Source organism: Notamacropus eugenii, chromosome 6 (assembly GCF_028372415.1).
Source record: "Notamacropus eugenii isolate mMacEug1 chromosome 6, mMacEug1.pri_v2, whole genome shotgun sequence".
Lineage (NCBI taxonomy): Eukaryota > Metazoa > Chordata > Mammalia > Diprotodontia > Macropodidae > Notamacropus > Notamacropus eugenii.
Genome location: NC_092877.1, coordinates 358,530,171 through 358,537,722, shown reverse-complemented (window position 1 = coordinate 358,537,722; position 7,552 = coordinate 358,530,171). Strand labels below are relative to the sequence as shown.

Sequence of the window (7,552 nt, the reverse complement as noted above, 5' to 3'; positions counted from 1 at the left end):
TCTTATTTTTCTTTGGCTCAGTTCTCCATATAATTGGTATGTTGTCTCATTGTTGTCATTCTCTTTAATAAGTTTATGGGTTGGTTCTATGATTTGTTCATTAACCCGTTCATTCTTTAAGATTAGATTATTTGGATTCCAATTATTTTTTAATCTATGTTCCTTCCCATAGTCATTTACTGAATATAATGTTATTGCATTATATGTAGGAAAAGATACCTTTAATATTTCTGCTTTTCTACATTTGATTCTCAGGTTTTTATGCCCTGATACCTGATCAGTTTTTGCAAAAGTGTTGCGCACACCTAATAAAAAGGTATACTCCTCTCTATTTCCATCCAGTATTGTCCAGAGATTTATCATATCTAACTTTCTGGAAATTCTATTCATCTCCTTAGGTTCTTTGTTATCAATTTTATGTTTAGATTTTTCAAATTTGTGAAGAAAAGTTGAGATCTCCTACTCATGTAAATTTGCTCCCTATTTCCTCTTGTAACTTATTTAATTTTACTTTTAAGAATTTGAATGCAAAGCCATTTGTTGGATATGTTTAAATTCCTGTAAGAAAAATGTAGGTTTTCTCCTTATCTCTTTTATTTAGGTCTATTTTTCCTTCTGCTTTGTCTGAAATCATAATTCCTGCTCTTTTTTAACTTCAGTTGAAATATAATAGATTCTCTTTCAATTGCTTATTTTTACTGTGTCTCTCTGTTTCAAGGGAGTTTTTTTTTTTTAAATATGTGTTGTTGGTTTCTGATTTTTAATCTATTCAGCTATCTTCTCCCATTTTATGAGTGAGTTCATCCCATTCACATTCACAGTTATGAATATTAACTATGTATTTTCTTCCATTCTACTTTTTTCCTCTTTATCCTTTTCTTTTTCTCTTCCTGTTCATACTCAGAAGTCTTCTTCCTTTCTTACCACTGAATTCCATTATCTGAGCTCCCTTCTATCTCTTTCTGCCTCTTTTATATGAAACAACTTTCTCCGTTCTTCCTCTGCCTTCTCCTAATACACCCTTCTTTTCTACTCCTTTATTTTGTTCCTTAAAATCATTCTATCATTTTCATCTCACACCTTTGTCCACTATCTATGTTTCTAACTATCCTAATAATGTCAAGTTCTTAGGAGTTACAAGTGTTATCATCCCACATAAGAATGTGAACTTTACTGATAACCTTACAATGTCTCTTTCAATTTTACTTTTTTATGCTTCTCTTGAGTCTTATATTTTAAAATCAGATTGTCTATTGAATTATGGCGTTTTAATCAGGAATGCTTGAAAATTCTCTCTTTGAATACATATCCATTTTATCCCCTGAACAATTATTTATTCAGCTTTCCTATAAAGATAATTTTGGATTTTTGTTTTAGCTTCTTTGGCTTTTTAGGATATAATATTCCAATTCTTCTGCTCCTTTAACTTAGACGCTGCTAATTCTTATGTGAGCCTGACTATGACTATACAATATTTATATAATTTTTTTTTCTTTCTGGCTATTTATAATATTGTTTTCTTGACCAGAGAGCTCTGGAATTTTACTATAATATTCCTAAGAGTGTTTATTTGAGGATAACTTTTTAGAAGATGACTAGTAGAATCTTTGATTTTCTATTTTATCCTTTGGTTCTGGAATAACAGGACAAATTGTCTCAATAATTTCTTGATGTCAAGACTTTTTATCACGGTTTTCAGGTAGTACAATAATTCTCAATTTATCTTTTCCTTGTCTATTTTTAAGGTCAGTTGTTTTTCCAATGAGATATTTCACATTTTCTTCTATTTTTCATTCTTTTGAATTTATTTCATTGTTTCTTCATGTCTGATGTAGTCATTAACTTCCTCTTGCCCAGTCCTAATTATTTTCTCACCCAAATCTAAATAATTTAATGAATTATTTTCTTCAGTTCACTTATGTACCTCTTTTGCTATTTGGTCAATTTTAATTTTTAAGGAGTTGTTTTCCTCAGTGAATATTTGTCCATCTTTTTCCATGTGGTCAATTCTACTTATTAAAATCTTATTTTCTTCAGTATTTCTATCTGTCTCTTTGTCTCTGTCTCTCTGTCTCTTTGTCTCTGTCTGCCTGTCTGTCTCTCTGAACCTCTTTAACTAAGCTGTTGACTGTCTTTTCACTATTTCCTTATATCTGTCAAAGTATCCCCTGCAGTCTCCTTCTGACCAGTTGTTCTACCCCTCCACACAATCTGTGGCTTGAGATCTTAGGAAGCTATTGCTGTCATCAATATAACTGTCTCCAAGGTCGTCTGCTGGACTTTGTTGTGCAGTCTTTGCACAGGATCAACCGCCGCCAGTGGAGACAGACCTTTTCTGCTGACCTCCAAAGTTGTTTTGAATTGGAACAGTTTCATCTGACCTTGTGTTAGTTAAGCCACTACAGAATTGTACTTGACACATTTTAGAGTTGTTTGGAGTGGAATTTTGAAAAGCTTGGCTGAGTGCTTCACTCCTCAGTAATTTTGGCACTGTCTCCCTTCTATTTAATTCTAATGTAGTATAATTGGTATAAAATATCCCCCATTGTTTATAGTACTCTATCTCACAAGTTTATGTAGAAGGCAAAATGGGCTCAGGCTCTGAGAACACATAGGACAAAGGTGTAACTCAGTTTCTGTTTCCTGGAATTCCTTTTCTTCCCTCTGTGGAGTGTTCAAGAAATTCCATCAGGTGCATCATAGCTTAGAAAACATGGAACCAATCGAGTGTTAAACAACTTAAAATCTAAAGTTTTTGTTTCACGGTATTTCACAATGTAATGTAATTCAAGTTATAGACCTTTGACAAATACTTGTAGAAGTTGTGAAATATTTAAAATAACTATAGGGAAAATATGTCCTTAACATGAATAATTTTCTTGCCACACCTCAGTGGATTGCAGTAACTCACAGATAATAGTGTTGGTATTCCCTCTCCTGGGACACAGAACAACTTACCCATAACTTCTCACCCTGGGCCATTCTTGCCTATGTCTTTCCTTAAGAACTCTAGAGATCGAAGAGATGCACAGCCAATGGCGCTGGCCTCCCTGCGAGAAGGCAGCCCAGACTCCTCTGGGATTGAGAGCGGGGAACCCAGAGCCATGAGGGGGCCTCAGAATTGTGACTGAGATGACAAGTAAATAAGATGGAAAGGCTGCTCAAGTAGATATGTCTGCTAAATTGTTATGATTGGGGATCATGGAGGAAGATCAGTTAATTGAACAAGCCCTGGATCAGTTTATTAATTGCCATGAGCAGACATATGAAGAATTTTTGAATACTTTCACTCATCTTTCAAAAGATCATGTGATCAAGAACAGACTGGCTGAAGCAGACTCATCAGGAAACAGTTTTGCCCCATTTGTGTATGCACACACTCAGTGCATCAGAAATGAGCACCTTTCTCTCCTTCCCGTAGCACAGCCTCCAGATGAAGAGCAGATAGTGATCGATGAAGGCCAGAAAATTGGCATTTCCATTCAAGGTGACCTAAATTGGGCAGGAAAAGTGAAGGCAGACAATTTCCTAGATTTGGAAGATTTTGACAAGGATGAAGAAACTGACTACAAGTTGAGCCAAGAGCTGCTGCTGCTTCCAGGAGAGATAGAAGAGGATGTACATTTCTCTATCTCAGGCTATGTTCCTTCTTTTGACCAAAATTCTTACCCTGAACAGAAGACTTGTCCAAAAGAACAGCTGGCATACGGGCATTTGCAAGAGGTACCTGGGGATAAAGTTGAGTCATTCTCCCTTGATGAAGATTTTGACTATGACAGTGTGGTGCTAACCCCAAAGTTCTCTAGTGCAGAGATCAAAGCGATTAGATAAACGTCTAGCCAAAGCAGACTGAAGCCTGACCCAGAGACCCGAGAGCCAGAGAAGTGATTTGGAAGAATTCTTGTTCTTATCAAGTAACTTTAAAATAAAAGGCAAACCAGCAAAAACAAAACAAAAACAAACAAAACAAAACAAAAAAATCTCTAGAGATCATCTGACCTATGCTCTGAAGACTTTTATCTGAACCTTTTAAATATTTGGTGAATATAAGGGTCAGCTGATCTGCCCCTGGGTGAACTGTTCTCCATACTAGAGTTATAGAATGGCTGAATAGTCATAGGATCTGGGTTCTAATTCTACCCACTTCCAATTCTCTTTTTCTCTCTACTTCTCTGGCACTAGAGAAATCATTCAACCTACAAGGGCATCAGTTTCTTTAATTTTTTTAGAATGAGAGTTTAGAATAGGTAGCTACTGGTGTCCCTTTGAATCCATGATCATAATAAGGTTTTGTAAAATAAATAGTAATATTCATCTAACACAGGTTTGGTTATTCAGCCACTACTTGTTTTAGTAATAAAAGAGAAATGAGTGCACACATACACATACACACACACACACACACACACATGAACAATATAGTGAAATGTCCTGATATACTTTATTAACTTTCTAAGTCTCAGGTCTCCATGCTTATTACAGAGATATGTAGAAACACTGACAATAGCAGAATAATAGCTATCCACTCCCAAGGTGTTTCTGATCAATCCACAGTTGTTAGGGCTAGTATTATTTTAAAGTGACCAGGGAAAATGACCTAGTACCTTAAACAAATGTACCAATCTGAGACAAGCAGATTTTAGGCAACTTTTCAATCCACTAACCATGTGTAAACTAGAAAAGATTGTTCTAAGGGTGTCCCGTTAATGGGCTTTTGGCTATGTTTATAGATACCTTTCCCAACTTCTGCTTCTGGAAAATAGGACATTAAGTGTGCTAACTTGCCTTTTGTTGCCATATTGAGCCTAACTACTATCCCTTGCTTTGTTAGTTTACTGATATTTGTGAATATGGTCTTTTATTTGCCACTTCTCACACACCAGTCTATTACTGATCACATATTACTTCCTCTTAACATTTACCCTACATATCCCCATTGTCCCTTAGCTCACCTGCAGATGCCATTCTATTGACATTAAAATGTTTTATGACTTAGAGAAAACAGCACCATCCAGAGGATACTGATGTTCAAAAGATGGACTTTCACAAATGTGAACAAGAAGTGATCTTTAAAAGTGCTACACAATTAAAGCAAAACAATCTTGTGTTTATCCTTGATAAATCCTGCTTAGACTCTGCAGAAGATTATCTAGAAAATTAGCCCTTTAGTCAAGATGAATCTAATTGGAATGTGCTTTCAATTTAGGCTAGATTTTGTTCAAAGAGAAATCTACATGAGGCTTTGTCAATTGTTAAATAAAATCACTTCAGATCTTGGGGGGTTTTGGGTCCCTAGCCATGGACCAAAATTACTGAAATCTTCTTAGGAAGAGCGAAAGTAATTTGTTTCTTTTTTAAAGCTTCATTTTTATACCCTTGGCTCGAATTCAATGCCACCAATTATGTTATATTAGTTTCCTCTGAAAATCTATTATTGGTTTGGTTTTCCAAGTTTCATTTCTTTTTGTATTCTATGCTTTTTCAAATATCAGCTATCCATGTGATTATTTTCAACTACTTTTGCATCCTTAGTATCTCTTTCAGGTTTTGTTACTCAGCAAGACTTTAATTCCCAGCTTGCTGCTACCAACCAATACTTGGCAATACAATATTTCTACAACGTTACCAAGAGTTCTTATAAAGGAGAAATATCTTTAAAGATGTACTAGAGTTTTCAGGATATATAGAATTGAGGGTCCTGCTGCCACTATTTATTTTATTTTTTATTTTTTAATGTTTAACAATCATTGCCATACAATCGTGATTTTATTCCCCCCACCTACTCCCCACTACCCCCCTCCCTCCCCACGACTGCATACAGTTCTGTATAGATTCTACATATACTTTCCTATTGAGTATATTTTCACTATAGTCATCCTAGGTAGTCAGACTAAGATAAATGAAAGAAATCGTATAACAAATCAGAACATGATACACAAACACATACACATACACAAACATGATCTGTTACATTAAGTGAGTGACTTCCATATTTCTCTCTCTGAGTGTGGAAGGCATTTTGCCTTGAGATCCACCATTGGGATTTTTTTTTTTTGTAAGAAGTTCTTGTGTTATTACAAAAATCTAAGTCTACCAGAAAAACCTCACACACTGTGGTCGTTGCTGTGCATAAAGTTCTCCTGGTTCTGCTCCTTTCACTCAGCATCAGGTCATATAAGTCCTTCCAGGCCTCTCTGAAGTCTTCTTGTTCATCATTTCTTATGGCACAATAGTACTCCATTACATTCATATACCATAATTTATTCAGCCATTCCCCAATTGATGGACATCCCCTTGACTTCCAGTTTTTGGCAACTACATAGAGTGCTGCTATAAATATTTTTGTACATGTGGGACCCTTTCCCATTTTCATGATCTCTTGGGGATATAGTCCTAGTAGCGATATTGCTGGGTCAAAGGATATGCACATTTTTGTAGCCCTTTGGGCATAGTTCCAAATTGCTCTCCAGAATGGTTGGATGCGCTCGCAGCTCCAACAGCAATGAATTACTGTTCCAACTCTCCCACATCCTCTCCAGCATTTATCATTTTCTTGTTCTGTCATGTTTGCCAATCTTATAGGTGTGATGTGGTACCTCAGAGTTGTTTTGATTTGCATCTCTCTAACCAATAGTGATTTAGAGCATTTTTTCATATGATTATAGAGAGCTTTAATTTCTTCCTCTGAAAATTGCATGTTCATATCCTTTGACCATTTATCAATTGGGGAATGACTTGTATGATTATACATTTGGGTCACTTCTCTATATATTCTAGAAATGAGGCCTTTATCCCCGAGCTTAGCTGTAAAAATTCTTTCCCAATTTACTACATCCCTCTGGATTTTGGTTGCATTGAGTTTGGTTGTGCAAAAACTTCTAAGTTTAATGAAATCAAAGTTATTCATTTTGCATTTCATAATGCTTTCTATCTCTCCTTTAGTAAAGAACTCTTCCCTTCTCCATAGATCTGATAAATACACTATTCCTTGCTTCTCCAGTTTATTCATGGTATCAATCTTTATACCTAAATCATGTACCCATTTGGACTTTATTCTTGTGTACGGTATCAGGTATGGGTCTATGCCTAATTTCCGCCACACTGTTATCCAGTTTTCCCAGCAATTTTTGTCAAACAATGAGTTCTTATCCCAGAAGCTGGGGTCCTTGGGTTTATCAAAAAGGAGGTTGCTATATTCCTTGCCTACTGCATCTTGAGTGCCAAGTCTATTCCACTTGTCTACCTATCTGTTTCTTAGCCAATACCAAGTGGTTTTGATAATTGCTGCTTTATAGTAGAGTTTGGGGTCTGGTAGCACTAGGCCACCTTCCCAAGCATTTCTTTTCATTAGTCCCTTTGATATTCTGGACCTTTTGTTTTTCCAAATGAATTTTGATATTATTTTATCCAGCTCTAGAAAGTAATTGTCTGATAGTTTAATTGGTATGGCACTAAATAAGTATATTAATTTGGGTAGAATTGTCATTTTTATTATATTAGCATGGCCTACTCATGAGCAACTAATGTATTTTCACTTACTTAAATCTGACTT

The 7,552-nt window shown here is 35.6% G+C and overlaps 1 pseudogene; it reads left to right on the top strand.

The window, feature by feature from the left end:
* The first annotated feature begins 3,201 nt into the window (after positions 1–3,201).
* On the top strand, positions 3,202–3,831 carry LOC140511775 (intraflagellar transport-associated protein pseudogene; annotated as a pseudogene).
* Positions 3,832–7,552: the final 3,721 nt, after the last annotated feature.